The 19526-nt window shown below is 40.4% G+C and overlaps 1 long non-coding RNA gene across 2 annotated transcripts; it reads left to right on the top strand.

Annotated features, from left to right (window-relative positions):
- Nucleotides 1–5794: 5794 nt before the first annotated feature.
- Nucleotides 5795–8226, top strand: LOC110871262. 2 transcript variants are annotated; one of them, XR_002553600.2, is made up of 4 exons: nt 5795–5873; nt 6610–6697; nt 7108–7200; nt 8128–8226. It is a non-coding gene; the product is annotated as an uncharacterized LOC110871262 (long non-coding RNA). The 2 variants fall into 2 exon arrangements; XR_002553601.2 differs by having other exon boundaries at nt 5802–5873; nt 6613–6697.
- The last annotated feature ends 11300 nt before the right edge of the window (nt 8227–19526 follow it).

Here is a 19526-nt window from a genome sequence, read left to right as displayed (position 1 = left end):
CCAGGACCAGAGTATTGCTTACTGTCGTTGGACAAACGGTCAGAGAAAACGAACTCTCCTGGCACTCGAAGACATGTTGTGAGCATGTGTGTGACCGGCTTTGGTGCAAAGTGGAAGGACTCTTACCTATGGAAAGAATCGGTCACATCGCTTAAAAGCTCGAGTTACCTGACGAATTGGGTAACGTTCATGATGTCATTTATGTCGCGAATCTAAAGTAGTGTTTTTCCGACGAAACGCTTGTGATACTTTCTTAGAGTCTGAGTCTAACGTCAAGTTGCAGTTGTCAAGGTGCCTATTGAAATCATGCCCCAGGAGGTTAAGGTTTGCGAGCACTGTCAAATTCCAATTATGAGAGTTCGTTAGAACTCGAGACTAAGTATCCGCAATCGTACGAATCTGCTGAATCGATTCCGATGCAACTGGTGAATTTCGAGGACGAAATTCCCTTTCAAGTTGGGGATGATGTGACACCTGAGAATAATCCGGAACAATCTTGATTTACCACTTGATTTCTCTGTGCTTACTTGTCAAATTTCGGGACGAAATTTCTTTCAAGTTGGGGATGATGTGACGACCCGAACTTCCGAGGTTAATGTCGCCTAAACATAGTAGGGTGTTATAACTTCATTACATGTCAGTAGGTTATTCTTTACGCACCACTCGTAACCCTAATAAATCCCCTAATCGTAAAACGTGACGCATGGTGGTACGTGTTACATATTATAGGACTTAATGGGTCAATTCTGTATCGATAATATGTTTGGGCCAATTACTAGTCTACACATAACACATATGTTTGGGCCGATTTCTAGTTCACATATGTTGGGCTTACACTCACATGCCAAGGAGCCCAAGTAGGACTTGTATTAGGGGTCGATTAGTGAAATTAGGATATGATATATACACAATTACGTAAACGAAATATCACAGAACTACAACAACAAACCCTACCCTCTTGGAAGTGCGACGGCAACAGGAGACCCCCCCCCTCTTCATCGAAGCCTACTAGTTGCATCTTCTACACTCCGGTTAGTATGTTAATCAATTCATGTAATCTTCTTGCTGTTTGTTGAGGCCATGGATCATAGTTTGTTACCTTCTTGGTGCTTGAATCGATTTAAGAATAATCTAGGATTTATTTGCAACATACTTTGAAGTATTAAACTGAAACAAGTAATAGTGATGTTATGTGAAACGTTAAAATTGATGTCATTGGCTGCACATGCAAACTAGGAGGTATGGATTAGTGATTAATGATTTTGTTATATAGGTAAAGTAAGTTTCGTTAATACCATGCTCATGTCTTCCGATTATTTAATGGTGGTTCGATGCATATAGGTGGTTAATTATGATGGTTGTCTCGGTATGGAAATCCATGGTAAAATAGATATAACAGTGCACATGATATGGTATCCATGGGTTTTGTAAATGTTTTGTTATGGATTAAATGATAACAAGGGTCCTGATAACAGATTGTTAATTAATTAGGGTATGTAGGGTAATGGGATAACTTGATTAATACTTGGGTCGATGATATAAGTGTACTATTAAGCTGGGTTGTTTAAAAAAAAAAGTTGAACATGATGTTTTGTGTGGAAACTGTTAGGTATTTCATGGTTAGAAAACAATGTTGTATAATTGAATCAATTTCATGAATTCAGATATGCTTAATAATTATTATGAGTGGGTGTAACTGATGATGATTAAAATAAAATGTTAATAGTAAAGATGGAAATTGATAAATCACAGATCCACTTTGGGGGCTGTTGGATCGAACAGTGGCAAACATACTTGAGATGGGCTGGTTATAATTGGGAATTGAAATAATAATAACATGCAAATCCGGTTGGGCTAAAGTATTAAACGGATAACATCCTTTTTAGTTGGGCTTGGTATGGTAACTGGGCCGTGCCATATTGGTTTGGGTAGGTGATGTGGGCCGCACACAATTATTAAATACACACCTATGTTGTATTAATTATATATATAGTTATACAGTTGGTTAAAATTAAAGTTATGAATTAGGAAAATATGCTCATGTATTTCGTCTACTTGCTGTGTGTCTGGTGTAGCATGAATTTGTTATGTGAGTGTATAGTGAACCAACTATGTGTATATAAATGGAAATGGGTTCTCAACGTGTGACATTATGGCATATGGCGTGTGATGTGAAGGTGTATGTACATAACTTGAATACTCGCTGTAATTCATGTGATAATATATGCCAAGCCTGTTCATACTTGCATATTAAAGATATGTGATCTGGGTGTGTAAGTAACTGATTGGTACTGAAACCATACTAGGATTGGATTGATCAAACTGTGAACACCAACTTAAATCTTACCGAGCAAACCAAAGGTGAGTTCATCTCTCTTGAGCATGCGTCCCGGTGGTTGGGACAGTCAGTGGGTATCCTGGGGAGGGATAAGTCTTTTGGGTAAAACGGGAATGTTGGATAATATACTCTTCCTATCACCTTTAAAGTCCCTCCGTGTTGTTTGGTTACCGGGAAGGTAACATGGTATTAGTTAGTAGCGCTACTTAGGTTTGGCAACCTCACCCCGTTCCTGGGAGGACGAGTGTTGAACTAATGACCTAGTCATGACCAATGCTTTGATAGGAGCATTGGAGAAAGGGCAAAATAATCAGAAGTCGTCTTGTATTGGGGTATTATCAACATTGTTTTCAACATTACTTCGGGAATTAACTTCAATGGATTAACTACATACTTGGTAAACAACGTTTTCGTAAAACTATGAACTCACCAGCGTTGTCTGATACACTTGTTGCATGCTCGCAGGTTGTTAGGTTATACGGATTTGGAACTTGCTGTCTGAAGTAGCTGGAGTGGTCATGGGTCGTGCTGATTGGATACGAATGATGGGTTTATTGATTTCACACATTTAAACTGAAACAGTTAATTATGTTTTCTTTTATTTGCTTCCGCTGAACATGTTGGTTTTCTTTTAAATTTATTAACAGTACTTTTCAGAGTAATTGATGAATTTATTCAACATTATGATTGGTTCAATATGATTAGTGGCTCGGTATTGGTTTGTCACACGCCTGACAGGGACACTCCCTAGGTGGTAATTTGGGGGTGTGACACGTGATGTGAAAACTATAAAAAGGTCATGCGTGTCATGTGTTAATCGCTTACTCTGGCCAAGTAAGTAGCGGACACATTTACGTCTGACGTAGTAAGGGCGGGGTGAATGGGACAAACTAAAATAGTACCCAAATGAATCAAATAAATAAGATGTTTGATAGTAAACGTAAATGCAAGTCGGACGACAGGAACGTATTACGTTAAAATGATGAGCCCGAGAGAAGGGACAAAGATCGGAGAAAATGAAAATACAAACTAACTAATGAGAATGCTAAGGCATGGGGATAAAATTTTTATCGACATAAGTGATGAAATTCACGTGGACAAGTCAAACGAATTGAATAATGAATAAAGGACTTAATTAAATAAAAGCGATGGATTTCGCTAAGACGACCAAATAAATTGAAATGATGTCTAAAACCATATAAGAATGGTTACTTGATAATGATTACGGTAAAAATACCCGATGAACGGGTAGGATTGTGGGTGAATGCGCAAACCGAGAGACGGGAGCGCGAAAGAGAAAGTCAAAAGACTCGGAATACGAGTCATGACTAAAGGATGACAAGAATTTTCGCAAACATAAATTTTGGTAATTACGTTCAACCATTTCAAAGTTGGACGGGTCAAATAGAAAATGAAGTTTAACATTCATAAGTGATGAAAATTCACCCAAAATGAGTCAAACGAGTCAATTGAGGAATAACGCTTAATATAATAGGAAAACGCAAACCGGTGAAATCGGAAGGCTGAAAACAATAAGATAGAAGGACCCGGGTAATGGGTTGTAAAGGAGTATAAGTATAAACCGGGTAACGGTAAACGTAAGCAAACCGACGTGTAAATGACGTTAGAAGTCGTAAAGTCGGAAAGATAGCCCGAAAGTAAAGCCCGAAAGTGAACAAAAGAAACCTTAGACTACGGTCAAAGTCAACCAAAGTTCAAAAACAAAATTAAATGATTCCAAACATAACAAAGGATGCTTTAAAGATATATAAGTATAAATAGACATATGAATGTAGACATGAATAAAAGACGATCTATGGGATCATCATAACCTACGGGATAAAATGTAGTGATAAGGTCTACGAGACCAAGGAGACCGTTGGGTCATAAATAGGAAGAGACGAACTGTTGGGTCTCACCTTAAAAGGTGAAACATATAAAGAAATAGCCCATGACGCTAAGTGAAGAAACCTACGGGCCAATATTGTAAAGCAAGGGAAACTGGTTACAATTCTCCGTGTAAATTAATAATGGTCAGGAATAAAACTTAAAACGGAAATTCCTAGACATGAGAAAAAGATATAAGACAAGGAGAAAATGTAAACTAAAAATTTAGTTTTTAGTCAAAAGCAATATTTTAACAAACATAAGTAGTATGAGATGGTTTAGAGAATCTTAGACACACATAAGGCCGGAGATGGCAAATTAGTATACCCGTGTGACGGGGTATGAAGTGACGGTGTCAAATTAGGCTAGCCGGCAAAACTATTCAAAGTTAAGAAAATGTCATGACGAATACAAAACGCTTGTTAATATAAGACAAGCGCGCGATAAACCTGTTAAAAGACTAACGAGACTGAGTGGTCAAGTTACAACTCAGTCAATAAAGATTAAGGGTTATAAGCAGTAAGTAACGGCCCGCGAGGCCTTACACATGAAAGACGTACGCGTCAGTATACATGAAAACTTTTAACTAAAAGATAACGAGTTTTTTTTTTTAAATGGTTACCTAATAAGGTAAACCATAGCAAATAATAAGGGTAGAAAGTAACTGGACCAATAAGTCTAGTTAGTGAGATCGGTTAAGGTCATTTAAATAAATTTGGTTTGCTTGTAAGCGGTGGATTCGGTATAACTGAACCGAATAAATAAATTTGAAAATAAAAGAATTTGTTGCTAAAAGTGAAAGATTTCACCAAAGACCTTTAAACGGGTCAAGGTAACGGACTCACAAAGGGTTCGATAATATGGATATCGCTAAGTTAATTAAATTAGTAGAAATAACGAAATTACGTTATTTCAAGTTGCTTTATGTCGAATGAGGCACGTAGATGTTTTGCAACCAAAAAGGTATTACCATAATTTTTCTGGTAATATTAGTAATCGATTAAAATATGAGCAATGCTCAATTGATTATCGAGAGCATATGCATAGAGTTAAACTCGATAAATTACGAAAGAAAAGGTTTCGAGGACGAAACCTCTTTAAGGGGGGTAGACTTGTAACACCCCGAAAAACGGGTTTGGTAATCAAATCTCGTCAATAGTAAAAACGGGTAAAATATCGTTAGTGGTAAAATTAACTCGGTGAATATTAGGATTTAAACAAATAAGTCTAATATTTATTAAAAGGATGGGAAATACCTTGAGAAAGCAAAATATATAAAAAGGCCCGAGATTTAACGGGACTTAAACTAAAACGGGTTTTTGTACAAGATGAATAACTAGGAAAAATTATAACCTAGTTAACTACAAGTCTAAAAATAACTTAAATAGGGTTAAAACTCCTCAATCATAAAGAAAACACAAGTTGAGGGACTAGAATGATTAAACTTGAAACTTGGGATATTAAAACAAAAGATATTACACCAAACACACACAAGAAGTGTGTGTCTGGTCGTTCTCTGCACAGGGGCGACATAGGGGTTTTCCCACAACCCTAATTCAATCGATTTCCATCAAACTGAAGCTCCTAATCAGTCCTAAATCAAGTTTCAAGCACGAATTAGTGATCACCTCACTGAAGGGATCACAAGGTATGTGAAATTCTAGTGTTTTGATTCATCTCAAGTTCTAGGTTAATTATGAAAAATCGAAATTTGGCTTGGTTGTGTCATGCATGAATGTAATTAGAAGAGATATGGTGTCTAGGGATGAACCCTAGGTGAAATCATGTAAAAAGATTTCATGAATATTTATAGAATTTATAACCACCATGGTAGGTGATTAATGAACTTGGAGAAAACTTGATAAACCCTAGAATTGATGATCTTGTTCTAGCATAATCTGAATTTAAGAGTAAAATTCAGAAATATGGATGTTAAGACTTGTGTAAAATTGTTTAATTGAAGTTAATTTAGATGATAATTACAAGTCATAAACTTGGTTTTGATGATATAAAAATCTGACCCGCTAGGTGTTTGATGAAACGCCTAAGTGCGGATTAAAATGCTAAAAGTTGGGTAAAAACGCAGATTTGATTATTATAAAGAATTATGCGTTAAAGCTTATGAAAAAGGGGTTTAGGATGATTTAATGAAATTTATGTTGTATTGGTGTTTATAAACACCATACTAACTTGTATGAAAGAACTACTTGAACAAAAAGGGAAATTGTTAAGAATTCATACTTGATTTGAAGTGGGTCTTGACATGAGAATTAAACTCATGATTTATGATTTAGTTCAATAAGAAAGTAATCAAAGATTCATAAGGTGTGAAAGTCATGATTTAGAATGACTAATCTAACAACCTTGTGAATGATGGATGATAGTAGGCGCTTAACAAGCTAGGTGAAGCTTGGGGAGAAAGCGGGTTGATCGAAGCAAGTGAGAAAAGAAAAAGCGTAATTCGGATGCAAGGTAAGTGTAATTTACACACTTATGTAGAATACTCGTTTATTCAATACGTTGTAAACGGATAACGATTGTTTTTGAAATATGGATTTTTGTTAAGATTACCTTGTCGTGTAATCTAATAATGGGGGAAAAAGGACAAAAACGGAAATTGGTCAAATGTCGACTAGTGTAAATAAAGGTTAAAAGGATACTCATAGCGTAAGCCGAAATGGGTTGAATTTTGTAAGAAAAGAGTTTAAAGAAAAAGGGTATGTTAATAAAATCCGGGATGAATGGACGTATAAATTGGAAATCAAAAACGATGTTTTGATTAAATAGATGACGTTGGGCGTGTAGTCCAAACGGGTCGAATGGTGTTGATAACACCATTTGACAATATCGACTAATATGGTTGTCAAGTCTTATGCTAACAGGACCGATTAGCAAAATCGGATGATTTCGTCACTATTGATTGTGTGATAATGAAAACAAGGTATGAATCGGGTCTACTTGTTGATCCGGGACAGGTACGCATATTCATGTTTTAGTTAAAAATGCTATTTTGTTCGAATAAATGGGAAAGAGAGTACTTAGTAGTAAAGAGAATAAAATCGACCAAAATGCCCTCGTTGGCTAATTGGAACAAACAACCTTTAAAAGTTGTTTGGAAACGAGTTTTATGATAGGGCAAATACTTAGAATAAGTATAGAAGATGAAAGAGGTATTATTTTTAGTCAAACAGCACTATTTGAGTTTTGCCGTAAAATATTGATTCTAGAGGTAAAATTTGGGTTATATAAGATCACCACAATAAACTCACCTTAAATACAGTCGAGGTGGGGTATTATAGGGTAAGAAATGTGGTGATGTAATGCTAGAAGCAATCGAAAGCGATTTTAGGCTCGAAAGTGCTTAAATACCCTTAACGGGTCAAAATAAGCATACAAGCGAAAACGGGTTTAAATTGTGTAATAAACCTATGATTAGAACCTAATATGGTAGGTAACATTAATTTATAGAAGTGTATGTAACATAGGAATCAAACAAATACGTTTGTTTGATAAAATGCATAAACGGGTTAAAATTCGGTAAAATGGTAACGAGTCAAAGGCTTAGAAGTCTCAAAATTTCTTATGTTGGATGTAGGATTTTAACTCCATAAGATGGAGGATTAAATTACGGACGCGTAGGAAAAAGAATCGGGTAAAACGGATCAATAACGAAGAAGTTATGGCCGTTTCCGTAAAAACTGGCATAGCTGATCTGAACTGCAAACTGCTGGAAACTGGTTTCCCAGGCGACACGCGAAGGAACAACCTGGTTCCTCCGCGACACGCGACAGAACCCTGATTTAGCGAAAAAATTTTATTTTAATCAGTTTTGCTTCCAGGACTCGTTTAAATATGTTCTAAGTTACATATGACTAATCCAACTCATGTTTTATGAGTTTCAGGTATGATTTTAGCACCGGAGGATGATCAAGCACAACGAAGAACCGAACACGATCAAGAAATAAGCTTCCGCACTATGTATCGTTGTTTTGTTAAATGACGAACTCAAGCATGTTATCTTGTATAGTTTTAATTGTGTAAATAAAGTTTAATGAAACCCGTATTTTCAATGTATTGAAATTTGTCACACCCCCAAAATCCACCTGCGGATAACACCCGCTTTGAGGGCGTGACTGACCAGGATCCAGCCACCAATTATACTGAATAATTAAGTTGATAACAAAAGTAATACTTACTAACTATAAGATTAGCAAACATCAAGTTCAGAGTTTAAAGTTTTAAGTTCAAACAGTAATAAGTAGCGGAAGCAATAGTAAAGCAGTTTGAACAGAGTTCATATTTCAAAATAGGTAACACCCAACACGAGGGTGGACAGACACTACTCATTCCCAAGCAGCAAGCTCCTTCGTCACAGGTTACCTGCAAAGCATGCAGTAAGGGGTCAACAATAATGCTGAGTGAGTTCACTAGTTGTCCAGTTTTAATTTCCAAAAACTTGTTTCACCAGTTAATTTATCCGTTTATACATGCCATGGGGAGCTACCCCAAAAGTTAGCGACTAAACTGTTTTTCCAATACCGAACACTAGGTAACCGTTGCGTTTCCGCAGGATGCCCCGATGTCAATGTTCTATCATCATTGACGGATGCCTGAGTACATTAGTTCACGACCGATCCCAAACCAGGGCACGGTGTGAGGCTGGTAAACACCTAAATAGCGCTATCAACTAATAACCCGTTCGCCTGACCCCGGCGACTAATCGGTATTTGTAGTAGGGACTTGAGTGATAGAGTTTCGTTTAGTGCCGTTAGTTGCAATCCGTATAAACAGTAATTAACCAAAAGGTTTCCCAATACCAGGGAAGGAAAAGTAAGTTTTGTTCCCAATAACTAGGGAAGGTATGTAGATGGTATCCCTTTTACAAGGGGATAGGGTTGTTTTAGTCTCGTGTCCCAAACCACCGGGACGCATGCTTTTAAGTTGTGAACTCACCTTGGGTTGCTCGGTAGGTTTAGGTTACTTGTCAATCACGTTGGTCACCACGTCCTAACATGGTTACCGGTATAGGTCAGGTTCGGTGTACAAGCATTCACATAAAAATCTATACACATAACTGGCACGAAGCATACATACAAGTAAACAGTCGTGGGGTTATTGGGCCGGCCTAAACATTTAAGCAGTCAACAGCGACACATAATCCAGTCAACAGATAGCCCAAGTTAAACACATATCGGCCCAATAACCAAAATGGACAGCCCACTCGCAACCAGGCGGTCTCGAGTCGCAACCAGGAGGTCTCGGCTTGTCACGCTGTGGTTGCGAGTCGCAACCGTGGTCTCGAGTTGTCACGTTGTGGTTGCGAGTCGCAACCGTTGTAGTCTCGAGTCGCAATCGTGTGGTTTCGACTTGTCATGCTATGGTTGCGAGTCGCAACTGCGTGGTCTCGAGTCGGAATGCTGTGGTTGCGAGTCGTAATATGTCCCTTTCATGTACACGTGATGATGCAGACTAAGTCAGGTTAGTTGGTACAAGACATCAGTCCCCAAATCAGGAAACAACCAATAGGGTTTAACTAACAACTTACCCAAACTGTCTATCAACCAAATATGGATCAAATCACAAGGGTTTTCAAATACTCAACCATTATTCAACATGTTCATAACAAGTTCATCCATATTCAACATCCTAGGGTTTTTTTTTTATGTCCAACATAACCATTCATTTTATGAACTAAAACTTACATATTTCATCAATCATGCAAGGACAAGAAACATACATGTTTGTAGCCGAAATCTTATGTTTAACATCATCATTTTTGCAAGAAATAAAGAAGTATAGTTTGGTTGGCCATGAACTCTCTTAAACTACCATTTCTAGTTATTTTAAACATGTTTAGCAAATATTCATACATAAGGTTTAACACCCATAATCCAACTTCACAAATCACCCAAAAATCATGTGTAACACTACTAACCAAGCATTTCTAGTTCATACAACATACATAAATCTCATGCACATAGTAACAACACTAACCGGTTGTGAAGAAGAAGAATGAGCCGAAATAAAGGAAGAAAATGAGAGAAGATAAAGTGTCCGAGTTAGTGGTGATGAACTTGTCCGAGTTTCCTTGACCGAGATCCAAGCTTGAACCGAAAGTTGGATGAGGATGGATTGTTGTTGAAGGTTTCTAGTTGAGAGAGTATAGAAGTGTTGTGGTAACTAAAGAATGAAGAATGAGGGGGAGGTTGGGTTTATATACAAGGTTCCAACATAAGCTTGGGGGATTTCGGCCCAAGCCGGTTACGGCCCAAAGGCCCACTCGAGACCGAGTGGCCCACTCGCAACCGGGTGGTTGCGAGTCCTGGTCTCGGGTCGTGGTCTCGACTCTCATATATATATATATATATATATATATTACATACATATCACACATATCATGTAAAAGTCACGTTTCCATTTAATAATATTTATATATACACAAAATATTACAAGGTGTTCGTTCGGAAAAACCTAGAGTGTCACATTATCCCCAAGTTTTAAGAACTTTCGTCCCGAAAGTTAAGGCAGCCACTGCCAAGCTAGCGTGTTTTAACGGGGTGTCACATCATCCCCCCGTTAGTTTGGAATTTCGTCCCGAAATTCAGTTGTAGCTTCAGTGCTGGGGTTTTCGTTTGGGAACAACTGGGGATACTTAGACTTCATCTGGTCCTCCCGCTCCCAGGTAAACTCTGGGCCGCGTCGTGAGTTCCAACGAACTCGCACAAGGGGTATCTGGCTACGTTTGAGGGTTTTGATCTCTCGATCCGTGATCTCAATCGGTTCCTCAGTAAAGTGTAGCTGTTCATCAATAGTGAGTTCCTTGAAAGGAATTATGAACGTTTCATCTGACAGACACTTCTTCAGATTAGACACGTGAAAAACGTTGTGCACTGCACTCAGCTCTGCAGGCAGGTTCAATCTATAAGCAACCTTACCGATTTTCTCGGTAATTTCGAATGGTCCAACATATCGTGGATTCAGCTTGCCTCGTTTACCAAAACGAACCACACCCTTCCAGGGTGAGACTTTAAGTAGAACCCGGTCCCCGACCTGGAATTCTAGCGGTTTCCTACGCTTGTCAGCGTAGCTCTTCTGACGGTCACGAGCTGCCGCCATGCGTTGCCTGATCTGGGAAATCTTTTCTGTTGTGTCCACCACCAGTTCTGGGCCTGTGAGTTGACTATCACCGACTTCCGCCCAGCAGAGAGGTGATCGGCATTTACGACCGTACAATGCCTCAAAAGGTGTCGCCTGAATACTAGTGTGGTAGCTGTTGTTGTAGGAGAATTCCACCAGCGGTAGATGCTTTTCCCAGTTCTTGCCAAAATCGATCACACATGCTCTAAGCATGTCTTCCAGGGTTTAGATGGTGCGTTCAGACTGCCCATCCGTTTGCGGGTGATAAGTGGTGCTCATGTCCAAACGTGAGCCAAAGGATTTGTGCATAGCTTGCCACGACTCGGAAGTAAAACGAGCGTCTCGGTCGGAAATAATAGAAGTTGGCACCCCGTGCCTGGAGACTACTTCCTTTAAATAGATTTCTGCTAAGGTAGAAAACTTGTCTGTTTCCTTAATGGCCAGAAAGTGTGCAGACTTAGTCAACCGATCTACTATCACCCAAATAGTATCATTCCCGCGTTGGGATCTAGGTAGCCCTGTAACAAAATCCATGGAAATCTGCTCCCATTTCCACTTCGGGATTTCCGGCTGCTGGAGTAGGCCTGCTGGTTTCTGATACTCGATCTTGACTCTTGCGCAGGTCAAACATTTGCCAACATAGGCTGCTATGTGGGCTTTCATGCCAGGCCACCAGTATGTGGTTCTTAAGTCGTGGTACATCTTATCTGAACCAGGATGTACTGAATAACGGGACTTATGGGCTTCGTCCATCACAAGCTCTCGTAGATCTCCGTAAAGTGGGACCCAAATGCGCCCTGCCACATAGTAGGCGCCGTCTTCTTTCTGTTCTAGTTGCTGCCTCGATCCTCGCAGGGACTCAGCCCTGATGTTTTCCGGTTTCAGAGCTTCAATCTGAGCATTTCGAATCTGGGTAGGGAGACTAGACTGGATGGTAAGTTGTAATGCTCGCACGCGCTTTGGTATAGTGTCTTTTCGGCTGAGGGCGTCTGCCACAACATTGGCCTTGCCCGGATGGTACTTAATGGCGCATTCATAATCATTCAGAAGTTCGACCCATCGGCGTTGTCGCATGTTTAATTCCTTCTGCTTAAAGATATGCTCGAGACTCCTGTGATCGGTGTAAATGGTGCACTTGGTACCGTACAGGTAATGTCTCCATATCTTAAGCGCAAATATCACCGCTCCTAGTTCCAAGTCATGCGTAGTGTAGTTCCTTTCGTGTGTCTTGAGTTGTCGAGAGGCATAAGCAATAACTTTCTCGCGTTGCATCAACACGCAACCGAGCCCATGAATAGACGCATCGCAGTAAACTATGAAGTCGTCCGTTCCTTCAGGTAACGAGAGAATAGGAGCACTGCAGAGGTTATCCTTTAGTTTCTGAAACGCGGTTTCCTGAGCTTCACCCCACTTATAAACCATACCCTTCTGAGTAAGAGCCGTGAGAGGCTGAGCGATCTTTGAAAATCCCATGATAAATCTTCGATAGTATCCCGCCAGTCCCAAGAATTGGCGGACTTCAGTCGGAGTCTTAGGGGTAGGCCAATTCTTTATAGAGTCGATCTTTGTAGGGTCGACGTGGATTCCATCTTTGTTAACCACGTGCCCAATGAAATGGACTTCTCGAAGCCAGAAGTCGCATTTCGAGAACTTGGCATACAGTTGCTCATTGCGAAGGAGTTCGAGGATAAGGCGTAGGTGCTGTTCATGCTCTTCCTGACTTTTCGAGTAGATCAGGATGTCGTCTATAAACACAATCACAAACTTGTCGAGATAGGGTTTGCACACTCTGTTCATGAGATCCATGAATACCGCAGGCGCGTTGGTCATTCCAAAGGGCATAACGAGGAATTCATAATGACCATAACGAGTTCTGAATGCAGTTTTGGAGATGTCTTCATTACGGACCCTTAACTGATGGTAGCCTGATCGCAGGTCAATCTTAGAATAGTAGCTCGATCCTTGCAGTTGATCAAACAAATCGTCGATTCGCGGGAGAGGGTAACGATTCTTGATGGTAACCTTGTTCAACTCACGATAGTCAATACACATTCGGAACGTGCCATCCTTCTTCTTAACAAAGAGTACCGGTGCTCCCCAGGGTGATGAACTAGGGCGAATAAATCCTTTATCCAACAGTTCTTGTAGTTGAGTAGAGAGTTCCTTCAGTTCTGCAGGGGCTAAACGGTACGGTGCACGAGCTATGGGTGCTGCTCCGGGAGCTAGCTCGATTTGGAATTCGACCTGACGATGGGGAGGGAGTCCAGGTAATTCCTCAGGAAATACCTCGGGGTAGTCACGTACTACTGGAAAGTCTTCAATCCTCTTTTCCTTTTCCTGCGTGTTGGTAACAAGTGCTAAGATAGCGGTGTGCCCTTTTCGTAAACACTTCTGGGCCTTCAAGAACGAGATAATGCCGGAGATTTCTCCACCTTTACCACCTTGTACAATGAGGGGTTTGCCAGAACGGCGAGGAATACGAACTGCTTTCTCTTGACAGAGGATCTCAGCGCGATGCTTGGATAACCAATCCATACCAATAACGACGTCGAAGCTTCCAAGAGTAACAGGGAAAAGGTCGATACTAAATGTCTGACCAGACAACTCTAGTTTGCAACCCTTGACAACATGTGAGGCCTCGATGTTTCTTCCATTAGCTAACTCGACGATATGAGGAGAACTTAGTAACGAAAGCGGACGCTTAAGCTTCTTACTAATACGTAGGGATACATAACTAGCATCGGCACCGGAATCAAATAACACAGAAACATAACGATCATCAAGTAGGAACTTACCCGCCACGACATTGGGGTCATTCCTTGCTTCTCCAGCTCCAATCACAAAAGCCCTTCCTCTAGCACCATTCCCAGCATTGTTGTTTTGATTGTTGTTTCCAGCTCCCTGGTTGTTGCGATTCTGATTCAGTTCAGGGCAATCCTTCTTAAAGTGCCCTGTTGCCCCACATTTAAAACACGCTCGGTCGTTTCCTTGCTGCTGTTGCTGTTGGGGTTGTTGCTGATTTTGTCTTGCTGGGAGCTGACTTCTACAATCCTTGGCTTCGTGCCCCATCTTGTGGCATCGCTGACACTGGCCCTTGTTACATGCCCCATTATGGTGTCTGTTACACTTGTTGCACTTAGGGTAGCTTCCCCGGTAGCCACCCTGTTGCTGAGTGCCCTTGTTGTTTTCAGTTTTCCTTTGCTGTGCTGGGGCCTGAGTGGGGTTAGCATCCTTGCCCTGACTTCCTTCCCACTTACGCTTGTTGTCACTAGAAGTTCCGACAGTAGCACTGATCCTTTTGGGCAACCTGCCCTCCTCTACGGCCTGATCAGTAAGTTTGTGAGCAAGTCGAACGATCGGCTGAATGGTAGTGTGGTTGGCTGAAGTTACATGGCTTCGAATTTCTGGAGCCAAACCCTTGATGTACAGTTCGATTCTTCGATACATAGGTCGAGACATGTTTGGGCAAAGAGCAGCATAATCATTAGACAACTTGGTGTAAGTTTCAATTTCCGACCCAACCATCTTGAGCTCGTAGTACTCATTCTCAAGCTTGTGGATGTCATCCCGGTGACAGTATTCATCCTTAATCATATCCTTGAAATCCTCCCATGCCGTAGCATTTGCAGTTTCCAATCCAAACATCTGAATCTGCGCCTTCCACCAAGAAAGCGCGCTTCCTTCAAGCGTAGCAGTAGCAAATTTCACCCAATTTGCAGGGGGACATTCGCAAACAGCAAAAACAGCTTCAATTTTCTCAATCCAATGCAGAAGTCCTATGGCACCCTCAGTGCCGTTGAAAGGGAGAGGCTTGCAATCCATGAAAGTTTTGAAAGTACACACTGGTGGTTGCGCAGGTGCATGCTGACCTATAGGGTGAGAAGCGAAACGTATAGGTTTAGAGGCGAAAAGACGATGTGGCGGTAGGATCTAAACATCCTAAAACAACGAGCTTACCTATAGGGTGAGCTGCGAAAGCTGCAGCCACTATGTTGAGTAGGTTAGTGAACTGAGCCTGAATCATGTTGATGTTTCCCCTTCCACGTCCACTCATTGTCTTCATAACCAGAAAACACAGTATGAGTGTGATGCCGTAGTGTAACGAGAATGAGATAGAAGAGAGAGAGGTGTATCTATCTAATTAGGCACACTAGTACATACAGTAATACAGGAAACATAAAGTAAGCAAACAAGTAAACACTGGTCCGAGCTATGAGGTCAAAAGTGTTGAGCCTTGCACTTGGAGTGTAGTGTCGTCGCGAGTCACGGGTTATAGTCTGGTTTTCTCCAAAAAGATTTTTCCCCTTTTTAAAACCAAGTTCACTATAACCAATGGCTCTGATACCAATCTGTCACACCCCCAAAATCCACCTGCGGATAACACCCGCTTTGAGGGCGTGACTGACCAGGATCCAGCCACCAATTATACTGAATAATTAAGTTGATAACAAAAGTAATACTTACTAACTATAAGATTAGCAAACATCAAGTTCAGAGTTTAAAGTTTTAAGTTCAAACAGTAATAAGTAGCGGAAGCAATAGTAAAGCAGTTTGAACAGAGTTCATATTTCAAAATAGGTAACACCCAACACGAGGGTGGACAGACACTACTCATTCCCAAGCAGCAAGCTCCTTCGTCACAGGTTACCTGCAAAGCATGCAGTAAGGGGTCAACAATAATGCTGAGTGAGTTCACTAGTTGTCCAGTTTTAATTTCCAAAAACTTGTTTCACCAGTTAATTTATCCGTTTATACATGCCATGGGGAGCTACCCCAAAAGTTAGCGACTAAACTGTTTTTCCAATACCGAACACTAGGTAACCGTTGCGTTTCCGCAGGATGCCCCGATGTCAATGTTCTATCATCATTGACGGATGCCTGAGTACATTAGTTCACGACCGATCCCAAACCAGGGCACGGTGTGAGGCTGGTAAACACCTAAATAGCGCTATCAACTAATAACCCGTTCGCCTGACCCCGGCGACTAATCGGTATTTGTAGTAGGGACTTGAGTGATAGAGTTTCGTTTAGTGCCGTTAGTTGCAATCCGTATAAACAGTAATTAACCAAAAGGTTTCCCAATACCAGGGAAGGAAAAGTAAGTTTTGTTCCCAATAACTAGGGAAGGTATGTAGATGGTATCCCTTTTACAAGGGGATAGGGTTGTTTTAGTCTCGTGTCCCAAACCACCGGGACGCATGCTTTTAAGTTGTGAACTCACCTTGGGTTGCTCGGTAGGTTTAGGTTACTTGTCAATCACATTGGTCACCACGTCCTAACATGGTTACCGGTATAGGTCAGGTTCGGTGTACAAGCATTCACATAAAAATCTATACACATAACTGGCACGAAGCATACATACAAGTAAACAGTCGTGGGGTTATTGGGCCGGCCTAAACATTTAAGCAGTCAACAGCGACACATAATCCAGTCAACAGATAGCCCAAGTTAAACACATATCGGCCCAATAACCAAAATGGACAGCCCACTCGCAACCAGGCGGTCTCGAGTCGCAACCAGGAGGTCTCGGCTTGTCACGCTGTGGTTGCGAGTCGCAACCGTGGTCTCGAGTTGTCACGTTGTGGTTGCGAGTCGCAACCGTTGTAGTCTCGAGTCGCAATCGTGTGGTTTCGACTTGTCATGCTATGGTTGCGAGTCGCAACTGCGTGGTCTCGAGTCGGAATGCTGTGGTTGCGAGTCGTAATATGTCCCTTTCATGTACACGTGATGATGCAGACTAAGTCAGGTTAGTTGGTACAAGACATCAGTCCCCAAATCAGGAAACAACCAATAGGGTTTAACTAACAACTTACCCAAACTGTCTATCAACCAAATATGGATCAAATCACAAGGGTTTTCAAATACTCAACCATTATTCAACATGTTCATAACAAGTTCATCCATATTCAACATCCTAGGGTTTTTTTTTATGTCCAACATAACCATTCATTTTATGAACTAAAACTTACATATTTCATCAATCATGCAAGGACAAGAAACATACATGTTTGTAGCCGAAATCTTATGTTTAACATCATCATTTTTGCAAGAAATAAAGAAGTATAGTTTGGTTGGCCATGAACTCTCTTAAACTACCATTTCTAGTTATTTTAAACATGTTTAGCAAATATTCATACATAAGGTTTAACACCCATAATCCAACTTCACAAATCACCCAAAAATCATGTGTAACACTACTAACCAAGCATTTCTAGTTCATACAACATACATAAATCTCATGCACATAGTAACAACACTAACCGGTTGTGAAGAAGAAGAATGAGCCGAAATAAAGGAAGAAAATGAGAGAAGATAAAGTGTCCGAGTTAGTGGTGATGAACTTGTCCGAGTTTCCTTGACCGAGATCCAAGCTTGAACCGAAAGTTGGATGAGGATGGATTGTTGTTGAAGGTTTCTAGTTGAGAGAGTATAGAAGTGTTGTGGTAACTAAAGAATGAAGAATGAGGGGGAGGTTGGGTTTATATACAAGGTTCCAACATAAGCTTGGGGGATTTCGGCCCAAGCCGGTTACGGCCCAAAGGCCCACTCGAGACCGAGTGGCCCACTCGCAACCGGGTGGTTGCGAGTCCTGGTCTCGGGTCGTGGTCTCGACTCTCATATATATATATATATATTACATACATATCAAACATATCATGTAAAAGTCACGTTTCCATTTAATAATATTTATATATACACAAAATATTACAAGGTGTTCGTTCGGAAAAACCTAGAGTGTCACAAAATTCTAATTACCCGTTTATTTTCGTAAATTATACGAAAATTGTTAAATAATAATAAGGGTGTTACAAGTTGGTATCAGAGCCTTGGTTTAAGAGATTCAAGTATGGCGGGAAAGCTATGCTTGGACTTAAACCTCACGCTCTTGATAAAGATTAGTGTTCGGTTCGAGGCTTGATCGCAAATCCGGTAAGTACATGTATATCAATGGTTTAATATGATTAAAGTGTTGAGAACAACACATATGGTTATCGTGTAATACACGTTACACCAATAAAATCGATATAGAGTAGATATAGTCAACGAAATTACATGCGTTGACGTGTATAGTAGAAAAGCCTTGTATTATTATACGGGCATCCTTTAATGTTGAAATTATTAACTGTTGTATATGTTTTAGTTGAAGGACACTCGCATATGAGGATAGCGAGAGCTTAACAAATTACGGATATGATAGAAGAACGGTCCGAAGTATGACAAGAGGAGCATGCTCACCAAGGACTAAATCGCGTAACGACCGCGAACAAATTTAAAGGCAAGAAACGCCCGTCAGGGCAAGCATTACCAGGTGCGTGCTTTTAAATATAATCGCACAAATGACAATATGCAACAAACATGTAGAAACTGATTGTTGCATATGTAAGCTAGAAACTTGGAAAGCCTGAATAGAATACCTATCCAGGATATTACTTCCAAGAAAACTAAATAGAGGCGTTACTTAAATAGGGCGTGATGTGAAAACTATAAAAAGGTCATGCGTGTCATGTGTTAATCGCTTACTCTGGCCAAGTAAGTAGTGGCATATGGTACCATGAACTTCTTGTAGCGGACACATTTACGTCTGACATAGTAAGGGCGGGGTGAATGGGACTAACTAAAATAGTACCAAAATGAATCAAATAAATAAGATGTTTGATAGTAAACGTAAACGCAAGTCGGACGACGGGAGCGTATTACGTTAAAATGATGAGCCCGAGAGAAGGGACAAAGATCGGAGAAAATGAAAATACAAACTAACTAATGAGAATGCTAAGGCATGGGGATAAAATTTTTATCGACATAAGTGATGAAATTCACGTGGACAAGTCAAACGAATTGAATAATGAATAAAGGACTTAATTAAATAAAAGCGATGGATTTCGCTAAGACGACCAAATAAATTGAAATGATGTCTAAAACCATATAAGAATGGTTACTTGATAATGATTACGGTAAAAATACCCGATGAACGGGTAGGATTGTGGGTGAATGCGCAAACCGAGAGACGGGAGCGCGAAATAGAAAGTCAAAAGACTCGGAATACGAGTCATGACTAAAGGATGACAAGAATTTTCGCAAACATAAATTTTGGTAATTACGTTCAACCATTTCAAAGTTGGACGGGTCAAATAGAAAATGAAGTTTAACATTCATAAGTGATGAA

This window comes from Helianthus annuus, chromosome 4, assembly GCF_002127325.2.
Source record: "Helianthus annuus cultivar XRQ/B chromosome 4, HanXRQr2.0-SUNRISE, whole genome shotgun sequence".
Taxonomy (NCBI): Eukaryota; Viridiplantae; Streptophyta; class Magnoliopsida; order Asterales; family Asteraceae; genus Helianthus; species Helianthus annuus.
This window is presented reverse-complemented; position numbering and strand designations above follow the sequence as displayed.